This window comes from Leucoraja erinacea, chromosome 24, assembly GCF_028641065.1.
Source record: "Leucoraja erinacea ecotype New England chromosome 24, Leri_hhj_1, whole genome shotgun sequence".
Taxonomy (NCBI): domain Eukaryota; kingdom Metazoa; phylum Chordata; class Chondrichthyes; order Rajiformes; family Rajidae; genus Leucoraja; species Leucoraja erinaceus.
Window position 1 is genome coordinate 20901716 of NC_073400.1, and position 16166 is coordinate 20917881.

Genomic DNA, 16166 nt, shown 5'->3' on the forward strand with positions numbered 1-16166 from the left:
CAACGTCTGTTCATTTTGCTCGATGAGAGAGAGAAGATGAGGGACTGGCCATGGTGCGACTCGTGTTTCGCTATGCTGGTGGTCTTTCCGAGGCGGCATGAGATATAAATGGTCACTGAAAGTGTAAATTCTATGTACATTATTGTGGTGTTGGATGGCGCTGTTTCCAAAACATGTCCTGATGGTTCCCGAATAAAATGTTTTCTACGACGCATCTGCAGAAGTTGATGAAGGATGTTGTCGACATGCCAAAATGTCTAAGTCATCCAAAGAAGTAGAGGATATTCTGAAGAAGGGTCTAGACCCGAAACGTCACCCATTCCTTCTCTCCATAGAAGCCGGCTTCACGCTGAGCGACTCCAGCATTTTGTGTCTATCTTCGGTTTAAACCAGCATCTGCAGTTCTTCCTACACATAAAGATGTAGAGGCGGCGGTATGCGTTCTTGGACATTGCTACGATATGGCTGGTCCAGGAGAAACTATTATTGATATTTAATGAAATTGTGAAGCTTTAAATCGTCTCTACTTCGGTGCCGTCATTTTGTACAGGGGTATGTGTGCTACTTCGCTTCCTGAAGTTCATCACTCTCTCCTTTATCTTGCTGGCATTAAGAGAACGGTTGTTGGCTTGACAACAATTTAGGAATTCCTCAATCATCTCCATGTACTCGGCCTCTTCATTATTTGACATTTTGACCACTCCGGTAGTGTCGTCTGCGATTTGGTAAATTGAGTTGGATTTATACTTGGCTCCACTATCGTGGGCGTACAAGGAGTAGAGTTGGGGCTGGGAGCGAGAGGAGAGGAGGGGGGGGGGGGGGGGGGGGGAGCTGTGCTACGCGATATCGAGTAGGCCCTGGTGAGGGCCTCATCTATGATGGAAGGGAGAGAGCGACACAGAGAGAGAGAGTGAGTGAGAAAGAGAGCGAAAGAGAGAGAGAGAGAGAGAGCGGGCGAGCGAGAGAGAGAGAGAGAGAGAGTGAAAGAGAGAGCGAGCGAGAGAGAAAGAGAAAGAGAGAGCGAGGGAGAGAGGGAGAGAGATAGCGAGAGAGAGAGAAAGCGAGAGAGAGGGAGAGAGAGAGAAGGGGAGTTTGACATTTTAGATAGATAATGGAATGACCTTCTAGCATTTAAAATAAATGTAAGCTGATTTATTATAACACAATAATCCGAATAACAGTAATATATGGAAACCTCAATTGTGTTGAGTTGATCGTCAGCTCCCGAATGCCGTTTTAACTGGAATGATATTAGTCGAAAAAATAACAAATTCTTCTGTTGTATTTAGAAGTAAACACGTTACAAAGGCAATTAAAAGAACTAGGTATGAAAATGTTAATTGAATGGCATCAGTAGTTATTCAAAACATCAATATTCGAACTGCATAATCAGCGTGCAGTTCTGTTATTATTTACTGATATGGCAAATCAAAATATATTTAAGCACACATAGAAACGGTTTGCATAATTGACCCTATCTTTCTTATCGGTAATAGGGGAAGATCTCTACCGTTTGCCTCTTAAGCCCGCAGGTACAGGGTTGCGCTAAGGATTGCGCTAAGGACAGCAAGGTAGCGCAGCCTAGAGAGCCATCAATCCGGGTTCGACGACGGGTGCTCTATATACGGAGTTTGCACGTTCTCCCCATGAACTCCGTAGTTGTTATTCTGGATTTCCGCTTTCCTTCGACGTACTGGTTTGTCGGCTAATTGGCTTGGTAAAATGTTAAGTTGTCCCCAGAGTATGTAGCATAGTGTTAGTGCTCGGAGGGAGTTGTTCAGCACGGACTCTGCGGGCCGAAGCACCTGTTTGCGCGCTGCATTTTTCAACCAAACTAAATAAACTAAAACGTTACCTGCCAGCCTCTCAATATCATTCAATTTTTGATGTCCGAAATATTTGTCACCTATAAATCCAGTCATTTACTGCTGATTCTTGGCTTAGTAAATATCAATAGACAAAATACATTTGTACAAATAAGACTCAGTGACCACATATGCTGAATTAAGGCAGGACTTTGCAGATACTCCACAAGATGTCACTCACGAAACCTCTCAGAAGCGTTGACGTTTAACATCATTCTTCGATAGAGAATCGCGCACAGGGCATTCCTGCATAACGTTTCTTCCAAAATGTATGTCTTAACTTCGGAATGCACGGTACAATTTCGCTAAACGATTTTCAGAATACGAATGTAGTGCATTAACACGAGAACAGAATAGTAGTTCATACTTCGAGTACAAAACAAAACTGTTTTGCATTATCAACGAACATTTCTTCTTTTTCGTACAACTGCCATTAATTGAACCGACTGCATATAAGCAACCTGACAGGGCAGATAGGAAAAGTAAAACGGAGGACATTTGTATCGAATAAGAATGTGAAATTGCCATCATTAGATTAATTTCTGATCTAATTGGCATTTATTTTGTCAGTTATGTCATTATACTTTCTGGGTCGTGTTTGTATTCAGATTGTCTGAAAGGTGTAATTCCTTTTTTTTTGCCACAAGCGTAGCCTGGTCTGTTGAGTGTTGCCAGCATTTGTGTCTCGTTTAGAACGTCAGCACAAGCCGTTTCCATGTATTTGGTTCCCGGGCATATAGAATCGGTGTCTTGTAATTCTGTGGGCCATCTCCTTGCGATTTTCTGTTAACGATTAATTCTACATATATTCAAATACTATTTAAACTTTAAGACGATTACTAGAATAATCTGTGTTTACTACAAAATATTGTTTTATTCTATTCACAGAGAAAGCGAAAAGAGGTGAGATGCCCCAAAGCGTAGATGTATGATTGAAGCAAAAACACCGCAGCGGTAGATATTTTATTTCGAATGGAATTACACCCGTACGTTTTTGGAACAACGCGACGATCTGTTTGGATAATAAGAATGGATAATTATCAAAGAAGCAAATAGGAACCGATTCCATTTAACCAATATCGAACCTCATTTTTAAGCAGACGCCCTGAACAAATTGTGTACGAAGAAGCTGAAGATGCTGGTTTACACAGAATATTTACACAAAAAGCCGGAGTCGCTCAATGGGACAGGCAGCATCGTTGTATAGATCATCAGATCATCAGATCATCAGATCATAAGTGAAAGGAGCATTGGCCATTCGGCCCATCAAGTCTACTCCGCCATTCAACCATGGTTGATCTATCTCTGCCTTCTATCCCCATTCTCCTGCCTTATCCCCATAACCTCTGTCACCCGTACTAATCAATAATCTATATATCTCTGCCTTAAATATGTCCACCACGGCCCTGTGTGGCAAAATAATTGCATAGATTCACCACCCTTTGACAAAATAATTTCCTCCTCATCTGCTTCCTAAAAGAACGTACTTTAATTTTGAGGTTAAGGTCTTTAGTCCTAGACTCTCCCACCCGTGGAAACATCTCTCCACACCCACTTTATTCAAGCTTTTCACAATTCAGTACTGTAAATGAGTGATCAGACACACTTGTACTTTACACTAGTCTTTAATGAGAACACAGGGTTAAACACACATCAGCAGTCACTATCTCCAATCTGCTACTGTACCGCGCAGAAGGAGAAGAAGCTGTTATTATAATTGGTAACTAAGGCGTGGTTAGGTGTATTGAGGTAGCTATATTATTGGTTGCATGCATAAACCATCTACAAGTACTTCAAGAGGTCTCTTAGTCTTGTTCCAAATTCCGTCTGTTACTTCTCTGCCCACTCTACCCCCCCATCCCAAACCTTATACAATATATCTGCTTTCACTACACTATCTGCTCCTCCAAATATTTTCATATCATCCGCAAGCTGGGCCACAAAACCTTCATAACCCCTCATCCATGTCAATAATATACAACGCGAACGGCGAGCCCCGCGGAACCTTATTAGTCACTGGCAGCGAACCAGAAATAATCCCCTTTATTGCCACTCTTTGCCATCTGCAATCCAGCCAATCTGATATACATGCTAATGTCTGCGATTTGAAACCATGGTCACTAATCTTCCTTTGCAGCCTCCCGTGTGGCACTTTAGCAAAAGCATTCGGAAATTCTAGGTAAACAACATCAACTGCCACACTTTTGTCTGTTCCTGCTATTCAATTCTTCAACGAATTCAAATAAATTTGGCAAGCAAAGCTATGCTGCCTCCAGCCTATTTTATCGTGAACTTCGAAATGTTCTGGCACCTCATTCTTTATAATGGACTCTAAAATCTTACCAACCACTGACGTTAGGCGATCCTGCCTATAGTTCCCACTATTCTGCTTTGCTCCCTTATTGTGCAGCGGGATATTATTGCCAAAAGTTCAATCATTTTGTACCACTCCGGACACTATTGATTCTTAGAATATCACTATCAATGCCTCCACAAATCCACCTCTTTCAGAACCCTGCGCAGCAGCCCACCTGATTCAGGTGCCTTATTCACCTTCAAGCCTTTCAGCTTCCCAAGTACCATTCCCCTCGGAATAGCCCCCCCCCCCCCCCCCCCCCCCCCCCCCCCCCCCACTAACCCCACCCCCTAACACTCTTAAATTTCAGGCATATTGCTGGTGTCTTGCAATATGAAGAGTGATGGCCACAAAAGTTATTCAACTCCTCTGCCATTTTTTATTCTCATTTATCACTTCCCCTGCATTAATTTCCAGCAGTCCTAAGCTCAATCTTGCCCCTTTCTTACTATTTATATGACTGAAAATCATCTTGCTACCCTCCTTGAGTATGTTAGCTAACTTACCCTCGTATTTCATCCTTTCACCAATTATTGCAATTTCAGTTACCATCTGGTATTCTTTAAAAGCTTTCCAATCCTCCGGCTTCCCACTAACCTTTACAATGTTATATGCCTCCTCTTTTAGTTTTAAACTGCCCTTGACTTTTCGTGTCAGCCACGGTCGCCTTCTTCTCCCCCTGTAATATTTCTTCCTCTTTGGAATGAAAAGATCTTGCATCTTCCGAATTGTTCCTTGAAACTGCTGTCCATCGTCATCCCTTCTCGCGTCCCTTTCCAGTCAATTTAGGCCAGCTCCTCCCTCATTCCTCCATAGTCCCTTTGTTCAGCTGCAACGCCGACGCATCCGATTGCAGCTTCTCTCTCTCAAATGTAGATAGAATGGGTGACGTTTCGTGTCGAACCCATATTTCACACATAATAAAGGTCTCGACCCGAAACGCCACCCATTCCTTCAACCCAGAGATGCTGCCTGTTCGGGCGAATTACTCCAGCAATTTGTGTCTGCTCTCAACAAATTATCCAGTAAATCTCAAATCCCTGCCATCAATCGCGGTTAGCAGAATGCAATCTTCCCGTTCTATGCATACACAGAGTATTTAAGTAATCAATTTTCTAATTTAGTTACTGTTTGCCATGAAGGATTTCATAGGACAGCATTTTACCATATGTATTTCTGACAAAAGAGTGCGTTTGTTTTTCTGCGTGGAACCGTTTCCTCTCCCACATACCTAACCGATGCTTCATTCTTCTTTGGGAGTCAGAATAAAATTTGATTCGGATGGCTAAATTTGGCCACACTCAGCGTTAAAATATAATCGTGACAATTAACGCATGTCAAACGACTGCAATAGAATAATAAATAAACATGAGTGAGTACATCCATTTTTTAAAGTTCAGGGCATTCGGAACGATTTGTTCTTAGAAGAGGAATCTATCAGTTTGGATTTACACCGTTTTCCTTGGTTTCCAGATTTCGAAGCAAAGGAAAAGATTGATGGTGAGTAAAAAAAAAATCGAAATTAGTTTTGTTCCCGCGATAACTATGGGAGCAGGTTAGCCTACTAATTGATTCAAATTATGCAATTAAAACTCAGTTAATGAGGAGCTATGAACAGAAGAACAGAAGGTTATATTACCTTGTTAGAAGATAATGGGATGTCATTAGAAGGGAGCTACAAATTCGGATATGCTGTACTCTGTGAACTCAACGTATGGTTAGCGTGAATTATTCATGCAATTATGCACCGGATTTGTTTATTGAAATGAAAATATTATTCTATATGCACGTTTACAAAGTGAATGCTACAGAGGTGCCTTTATTTCATGTTGATCCACATTGAAAATGAGCAATATTACAATGTATTGGCACCGCATCTGTAGCTCTGCCAAATACCTCTCATCGGTCCTAATTATTCCGATAAAATCATGCCTTTAGATGTACGGTTCAATCGACAATCATGGTTTTAGAAAAGCCCAAGGGATCGTTAAGTAATGAGTATAGTATTTCCAAGATAGTTATCTCTGAGATCAGATGTGTACGCAAAACACCCATATTTTCAATCAGAAGAAATGATCTCAAAGCCTTTGAACTTCATCGGGGCGGTCGAAGCTCCTGCGACTAAGAGCACACGAAGTCGATCCCTAACCAATGGATCTCGAGAACCACGATGTTAATTCCGTCGGCTCCTGCGGTTGGAGCTCCCTTCGATCCCTGACAAGGAATCGGAAGCACCAGGATATCACAGTCCCGAAGTCGATCCGAGCAAAAGGGACCGCCAGATCCAAGATGTCAGGCCACTGTGCGGACGGAAATACGATATGGAGAAAGTCACATATCCCTCTAGGAAAGAGACAAGAAAAGATTTCCCCAACCCCCTCCCCCTCCCCCACATAATACAAAACTAAATACACACTAATCCATACTTTGAACAACAAAAACTCAAAACAACTGAAAAGAAAAGGACGATACATACTGTTAACGAGGCTGCCTTCGTGCGGCGCTACCCGGACTATTACAGAATCGCAGGCCATATCCGTCTGAACTGCTTCATGCTCCATTGGCCAGAAAAGCCCATTATTGACTTCCCTATATATTCACGTCTTTCAAAAAAATAGAGTGTCGGTTATGATCTTTCATTAGTATATGCAATTAATTCACATTAATCTTAAATAAGGTAGTTGACGTCCAGCAGTTCCAAGCCTGACGAAGGGACAAACACAATTTCCATGAGTCCCAATGACTTTTCGTGCAAGATTCAAAATATGCGTTATCAACCTGGGGACCTGGAATCGACCCCAAATGTATTAGGAAATCAAGTCTTCTTATTGTCTCCCTGAACATTCAGACGAAGAGGCAAGAGAGAAAAATTCAGGTGAATATATTTTCTGCTAATAATTTTATCACCGCTTGTAAGAAAGACTTTGGAAATAATTGTATTTATTTTGATTTTTAAGGTAAATAAAGGACAACTTTTGAATTGCTGATTATAAAAATAAAACTGAATTGGATTCAAATCAATTAACGGCAATAAACAAATTTCGCCGTGCATTAGGAGGCAGATTACTCCAGTTTTATGCTGCGGATATGTTCATAGAAACTATCATACTCTTCTATCTTTAAATTCCAACGTATTTGATTTTACATAAATGGCAACGACAAAACCATAAAGGAAATAACTAGTATAATATGTCCTGATTCCTCTTAAATAAATCCATTACGTTTACCTGAATTTCAAATGCATTGGCTCGACTCTTACTGCTGTCAGGAGATTAGTTTGTCAACTACTGTGTGGATATTCAATGTACACGTTCCCAAGTAAACTAAACTGTGAAATTCATATCTCTGCTCTGTTTTATTGTCCGTCCTCGTGACGAATCTGAAATGAGTGATCCCATTAAAATTAAAGGTTGACTTCTCAGTTGCAAATCATTCAAATAATAAATTATCGGTATTTCCACCAGTGGAATTTCACCACACGTCCCATATTTGTGTTGCAGAAATAGCATCGCTCAAAAAAAATCTCATTGATACAGGTAAGCCATGAAGGAAACGGCTGAACATGCTCCCCCCAGTGTACGCAATTATAAATAATCTAATTCACAGTATCAACATCGGTAATATTGATGCTAACTAAAATTCCACATTACGAAATGTGTCCATTAATATTTGGAATCGAAAATAATGCAGATATTTGATGATTATCTCTTTTTTATCTCCAGTTGGTGACGAAGAGTCACGTAAACTGATAACGCAAAGTTCATTGTACTTTTTCTTCTTCCATAGATAGTCATCACCAGAGCTAGTCTATCACTACCTGATATATTAATTACAATTTCTGTCTGGTAATTGCTGTTGGATTTTCATGGATCTGTCGTAGTGTGTGAACTCATACCGGGATTTAAAAAACGGATATAGACTTGTTGGGAATAATACATAAATAGCGAAAAGGGCACAAATTAAGCACATTTTACAAGATAATAACTTACGTAACCCGCATTCCAGCAAAACTATCTGCATACAACGTAACATGTCTGCAATTTCGGGCGCTTATATGTTTAAGTTTACTTAGTTTGCAACATTCTTTTTTTTCTTCAATTTAATTACTGGTACATTTCTTCCTTGTACACGTGGATTTATGTTTGGAAGAAATACAACTAATGCCACGTGTCAAGTGATAGGATTGGGATCAGTATCAGATCATCAACTGTATTAATCACGTGCTTATCTTGCCCGCAATGCATCAAACAAACTTGATGGCGAAAGTTACTGCTTGGAACAGAATGAAACGAAAACTATATAAGCTATGGACATTTGATTAATTTCTGGAACACGTTATATATGAACATAAAGGTAAAGGTAACATATACACCTAATCTTTCTCGAATAGAAGAAAAACTGCGACAGAGAGAAAAGGGTATGTTGTCCAGTATTGTGTAATATACATTTCGTTTCTGTGCCTATCATTGTTCTTCTTACCTTTCACAACATGGTCGTAAACATGATCACAAAGACCAGATCCCGAAGATGTACTATACTAACACTTCACGCTGCAACGGAAAAGCAAACAAACATAATCAAAAACGTTATCACCCCTGTCATTCCTTCTTCTCCCTACTCTCGTCGCGAAGAAAACAAAAATGATTTGAAGCGTGCATTGCCATTCTCAGGAATAGCCCCACTCCCTCCGTAAGGCATCGGAACTATTTGTCCATAAACTCGGGGTATTGTCCGATTGTCCGCTCCAAATTGCGGACTTAGGACTTTATTTCTGTAACGGGTCCGCTACAATGCTGAGAACGATTTGATGGACTTCGTATCTTCCGCTTCAGGCTGCCTGTAGCAGTTCAGTTTGCGTGATTGTATATGTGTATAGTATTATCTGACTTGTTTGGATGTTATGCAAAACAAAGTTTTTAAGCGTAGCTCCGTACACATGTCAATAGTATACCACAACCAAAGGAAAACTGGCTCCATGCATTAATAGCTGCAAAGTAAATATGGGTTGTATCTGTTATTATCACCTACCACAAACGTACACATATACGAGCGCATTTTAGATCGCAAAATATATATAAAGTATATATACAGATATATATATAATACTAGGCCAAGTGCAGACCCGTTGGGTCTGTTCCCCCAACGTGTGTGTGTGTGTGGGGGGCGGTATGGTCTTGGACGGCATGGGCAGTAGGGCGCAAGGGCCTTTTTCCATCATGTGAGTCTCTGACTCTATGACACTATATGCGGCTGATTCTTCTCTAAACGATGTTCCACCACATGATTCCCACCGTAACTTGTCGTTCTGTGATGCGTTGAAGAAAATTAAGTACTCAACAGCGGAAGCAGTGGGCAGGCTATTCACTCCGATACGAAGAGTCTTCATTTTTTTTTGCAAAAATTGGCGACATTTAAAATTTTCTGTTATTCCCTCCTGCAGAAAAAGAACATCTGAATGAGTTATTGGTAGATTGTGGTAAGTACGAATCTGAACTCTTAAAATATTGAACTAAATACATTTTAATATATACCATTTTCTAAAATAATATTTCAAATTGTTTTTTTTCTTGTGAGTGATTCACTCGTAAGAACAGCTGAATTTATGAAATGTTGCTATTTTGGAAATGGTTAGAAATTTCTCTGCAAAATGTGTTGATTTCTCATTAAAACATAATACGGGGCTAGAGTGCGCGGCTGCCGGCATGAGGTTCCCTCATACTTCATAGTTGTCAGTTCTCTTTGTGAACTTACTTTGGTTCCGTAGTGCACGGAATAATTTACCCCGTATGTACACACGTATCATCTTTTCTGTGCGCATTGCCGTACAGGATTACGTGTTGTTGCAGTTACATGTGCTTGTTGCCCTTTTTATGGGGATATATGCTCTTACCGAATCAGGAAATCTGTGAGTAAACCGCGTTCTGATTTTGCGAATCTTGTGATATATGATTATGAACATACGTTTATTTGCGCATTCCTGGAGCAACAAGTGTAAAACATATTGATTTCTAAAGCGTATAATAGATAGAATTCGTGCCACGTTGAGCGAAATGGTGCAAAAATACATCAGCTGATCGAACTACTTTATTAAAACTCGTAGCAGACTGTAGAATGTCACAAAGAGTTTAATATGAAACTCAAATAAAGCATTTTCTACGAAAAGGTGAAAACTAAATTTTCCATGACGTCGATTCATAGCTAAAGTGAACGTTTCTTATTTACTCCGTTCTGTTGCCCTCAAATAATATACACTCCATCTCGTGTTGACTCATTCCATCGATTCGGGTTGATTTACAACAAATTGACAAATGTAACCATTTACCACACGTTCAAATTATAATAAAACTTTGGTTAAACCACAACACGCAATGGTATCGGGGAAAACTGTCAGTCTTTAAATCAAGGGTCCGATTCCTTAGTTGATACTTACGTCCCTATTCGCAATAAAGCGTGTAATGGGCAGAACAGCTCTGACTCGGCAGTTGATTCCATATGTTGAATATCGCTGGCACCAATGTAATTAACAATGTGTCGATATCATTGACGCAAGCATATTGGTGCCCGATAACTGGACTCGATGCGAATTTGCCCACAATGTCCGATGAGAACTAATGTTTCTGGTGAGTGTGTGACGATTTTGTTCCCCACTGAGTTTGCAGAATAATTTTATATAGCCTTCGCCTTAAAAAATTGATTCCCAATCCAGTGTTTCAACTTTGAGGGAAATTTCGCGAAATTCTGGAAATTCTGATTGTTTTCGGGTAATTTTAGGGTAATCCTTTCTGGCGACATCGGCAACAGTTCCTCCGCGCTCGCGATTATAAAGAGCGGCAGCTGCTGAAGCTCTTGGGCCCGACTCCGGGAAAGGCCGCTCCAATCCAAGCTGTTGGGCCGCGAGAGGGGAGGCGGATAATCGACAGAAAAAGTCGCCTCTCCGTCGAGGGTGACTGAGGAACGGTTTCCCCCGCGCCCCCCCCCCCCCCCCCCCCCCCAATCACCCCCACACAAGACCCACCGAGAAACACCCAAAACAAACACTTAGACAAACCAAAAAAGCAAACAAATTCGAAAAAAACGAACACGCTGCTGGCAGGGCAGCCGACTCGCAGCGCACCCAATCAAACAGGAACATTTAAAAAATTTGCGGAGCATTTTAAAACATGTCTACCACTATCCCCACTTCAGGTGGAATTCGTCGCTTTTGTACATGAGCGTTGCGGCAGATCTTATACCATATTAAAAACAAATTATTCTCTCCAGTACAAACTCTTCGGGCACGCATTACTTTGCCCTATAGTCCTATTGCAAGCCACACTGGCGCATGCTCTCGGAATTCTGAGATTACAGCCATTGATGTCTCGCTGTTTAACCTTCAGCATATGTTCCTAAATTATTCTACAGAATTGTATCATTAGTCGAAATATGTCGTCAATACCAATGTGTAGAATTACCTCTGGGGTCGGCGCCCGATTCATAAATGTTCTGCAACCTTTCTTAGAATTTTTTGTCTCCCAATCGTCGAGGCAAAATGCCAGCGGTCTATTTTACGTTCACCGGATCTCCTGCCCATTCCCCTAATCATCGAACCTACAAGGATTGCAATCCTGCTTGCGTGCAAACTCAACTGCTGCGCATCCATGCCATTCACTGTGCGATATATCTGACTGTTGCTGTTGGTCTCAATGCTGCACTGCTTTGATGATATCGAATATATTTGGAAATCGTGTTCGTCCCAATATCCTTAATTAGAAAATAACATTCATTATTATTGCAGTTAAATGGATAACGGAATCACGCCGCTATCGCCGACAATATTAGAGGATGTGCTTTGATGTGCTAGTTGACCGAGAAGTCTTGCAAAGCAAAACTGCCGAATGGTAATTTGGCGCAGCGCATTCCTTTGCTGCAACTTGGAATTCTTTTGATCGCTCTGCAGAAAATGGAGATTGACAAAATACCAACAAGTTCTGAATTTGCTTTTGCCTAGACATATTTTTCTCCTCTTGAAATATTTTATCGTAAGGAACGTAAAGTCACCACCGGGAAAGCACATAGTGACTCTCAAAAGTAAGAGATAGGAAAGTGATGTTTTTGGATGAATAGTATGTCCATACGAACGCCCTTTCGGACATTATCATGTGTTTTATTTATATTGGGTATTAATAAATATACTTATATTTTTTACCACAAACGTTATATATAATTTGTTTTAAACTAATTGTTACATGATAAGTTGACATTTATTTCTGAGCAAATTGGTAGATATCTTAACCGGACGATTTCAAATAGATTGTCTCGCCAAGTAAATACCCCTGAATTCAGATAACAAATTGTTAAATAGAATTGTAAAATGCGAGATGATTTAACGAACTGTTTAAAATTCTCCATTGCACGTTCAGATGTAATATTTGCAATTTCAACAACCGCAGGATGTTGCTTTAGATATTTGGAATACGATCTATAGAATTATAGTCACGTAGCATAGAATTAAGATGATTTTTTTCACTCAAGTATATAAACCAGGCTTTATATTTTGTCTAGGTTTGTTCTTTAACACTCACAACGTATGTGTCACGTCACTTCAACGACGGCATTGTACACAACAACGAAGCTTGCTATGACACGATCCTCTGCATAACCACCCAGGTCTCCATTTCAACATTTCTCCTCTCGCCTTAAATAATGTACTCTAGTTCCAGGTTCAACTACCATTGTGGTGAGACTGTATCCATGCATCTTATCAACGTCCGCTTGATTATGCACATGGCTGTAAGGTCAAGCTTCAGCTTTCCTTGTTCCAAGGAAAAAGGTACCACCCCATCGAACATCTACTTTGAATATTGGTCCTCGAATCCAGTATCATCCTCTTGAATGTGTACCATTCCCATCTTAATAACAAGCTTTCTAGAACATGACGAGCAGAACTGCAAACTGTACACTAGATCCGGCATCATCAGAGTCCTGCACAGGTGTATTATGAGGAGCCATCTCAGAGGATCCTTGCCCTGACAAATGTGGGGAAGCTTGCGTAACAACATTTTTTCACTGCGTCATCGAAATGATTGGACATTTTCCAAGAAATACTGATTAATCCAACCGCGGATTGCCAATATTTAAATTCCACCGTAGTGCATGTAGGGTGTTTGAGGTGGACAAATTGCCCAATTGCAGCTCAGTACTGTATTAATATTCAAAAATTCGTTTGGTACTTGACAAGGTTACTCGTGGCGTTGTTTAGGGTCAAGACCAAGGCCATTCGGCAGTTAATTTGTGCACTCAGTCCAATAAATCTCAATTTAATATTAATTAATTAAATATCAGTAGAATGCACGGACATATTATTGTTAAGTTTGATTCATATTTCCAATGTCATTAATGGACAATATTGTATTAATCACATTAAAAATACAGTATTCTGAATATTCACTTGGATATTATATTTTCTTTTCAACAGACGCCGATTTGAAATACAAATTAAAGGGTATGCATATTCACTTTAGAATAAGGCACAAAATTAACCCAGGTTCAACATATCGCTATCATCTTTCCAACACATGAATGACTTTGAAAATAACATTTTGGATAATAACCGGTACATCTCAATTAATATTTTTTTCCGAAGACAAACAAAATACATTTGTGTAAGTCGGACATAATTTGTTCGACAAATTAGCTCAACGGATTTGCGAGGTTTGTTCCAAGCCATCGATCCTTGGAAAAACCCCCTATATTTTTGAAAAAGGACGTTCTTTCCCAACAAATAATATACTACAAATGTAGAATAAATGCATGAGCATAATGCATGTTTTCCTTTTAATTAGAAGTTGGGCTCAGACCACTCTCAATCCAATCTCTTCAATTAGCATGTGTACGTTTGTACCGATGCAATCTCCATTATCTCTGTGGGAAAGTCTTTCAGGTCCTCAGCTTGATTTTGCAATTTTTTCAATATTTCATTATCCGGGAATCTACGCTTCTAACCGCCATCAGCGGGGGAATAACATTGATATTAATTTTACTTTACAAATCGTTTTTGGTTTTAGCAAAACTTAATGCTTTCATTGGATCGGCTACGAAAAAAGCAGAACTGTCCCCGTTTGCAACAAATGTAGCAACTCCATGATTCTGATTTTTACTTTCAAGTATAATATGGAAGATATTGGTCAATGCAGTTCCAAACATCGAGTATCTTGTAACATATTTTTTTTAAAGACACAGAGTTAAACTTAATTATTAAATGTATTGCTGTGAACCATTTTGTGTTTTTGTTGCAGACATTTCAATAGCAAACATGTAGACGAGATCATGAAGCAAACTTGCTCCTAATGAAACCGGTTCAACCTGAGCTTGTCTACAGAAGGTCCCAAGGCTTGGATACAGTACCTGTCCCAAAGGACCTATTCACAATGTCACGACCAAACTTCACATACTGCCAGAACTTGTCCTCTCCTACCCGCGTTGTTCCTTTACGAGCCCAAATCAGTGTCGATAGCCCAACTAGCAGTAATGATTCTGATTTTTACTTTCATTAGTTCTCTACAATAATATGTTAATGCGTACAATATCCCATGGTCAATGCAGTTATTTCAGTACATCGCAAGATAATTAATATCTATGTAACTGTAGAAATATTTGTTTTAAAGAAAAGCTAAAACGTGTAAATACTTTAAGGCAGAGTTAAACTTAATTATTAAATGTATTAGAATTAAATTTCTGGCCAAACAAAGTGAAGGATTAATGGAATATAAACTGTGTTCCAAAGAGCACAGCGTCAGATTCAGGGTCAGAGCAACTAACGGTCCAGGTACAGAGACTCTGAAAAAACTAGGCTGAATAATGACCAACCCCACACTCACCCACTCCACGCCCTGAAGGTGATCAAGTGCGTTCTCACTGATTACATTTCAAAAGCAGAACATAGGAATATACCAGCTGCTATGATGATGACTTATTATGTATTGAAGATATCGCCGTCTTGAACCGTAATTTCTTGTTATTCAATTCATATCGCCGTACCGTTTCTTGTTCTCACCATCTCCATAACAGGAGACATACCATTTTACTTCCGAAGACGACTCTCCCACATGGAGCAACATGTGGAGAAGTAATCTCCATTGCTTCACAATGATCTGCTCCGTAGGAGGGAGCAGTGTCAGCACAGGTCTCCACAGCAGACCGTGCCAGGAGCCTCATACATTAGGCAGCACAATGTCTTCCCCATTGGAGTGGGAAGTACATATGGAGGAAACTACTCTGAGTCAGAGTATGGAAGCAGAAGGGGGGAACACTCCCAGGGACGTGCAGAAGAAGCGCCTCTGCAATCATCCAGGTTTGCCATCACAACACCACTGGGTGCTCCCCTGGATCAAGATCTGGCTAGTAATATCAATTATCTAGCCTCCCATCAACTTAAAGACCTGGCCATGGAAGAAACCATAAATAGGTACCCCCCACCTGTGCTTCCCTGAAGGTCCAAGCAGTGAACCATGTCATCTGGGGACAGATTGGACTTATCATCCGAAACCAGGAATTAAAATTCCAGAAGGTATTAAACCTACTGGGATCTGGGATCACATCATTTGCAGGAGTGGAAGAAGGACTCCTCACTGACAGAGAACATGACACAATGGCACTATTGTGTAATGCCCACTTTGAGATTAATTGTATTCGGAAGAATGCAATTAAACCATCGATTAATTCGAAATTCGCTGTCCTGTGTAAAGCCAACAATGTCCAACCCAAGACCTGCCGAGACAGGTACGGGATTTGGACGAGGAGACAAAAACTGTCCGCCTCATAACCAGAGGCCAGGCTGCTCAAAAGGGTTCATCGCCAAGGATGCATCCTTACAGCTCTAGATGTTTTACGCCTAGAGGGCTAGGCACTGGAGGAAGACCCACACCGGGATCAAGGTCTTCTTTAGGGGCAGGCCCCAGCCGGCCCAC

General features: G+C 40.5%; 2 long non-coding RNA genes across 2 annotated transcripts in view; both read left to right on the forward strand.

The window, feature by feature from the left end:
* Window positions 1–16166, forward strand: part of LOC129708758 (uncharacterized) — a 121943-nt gene that overhangs the window by 97246 nt on the left and 8531 nt on the right. The window lies entirely within an intron of this gene.
* Window positions 5693–13701, forward strand: LOC129708757 (uncharacterized). The gene is made up of 6 exons (XR_008725406.1): window positions 5693–5721; window positions 7070–7096; window positions 7722–7757; window positions 8612–8638; window positions 9662–9697; window positions 13676–13701. It is a non-coding gene; the product is annotated as an uncharacterized LOC129708757 (long non-coding RNA).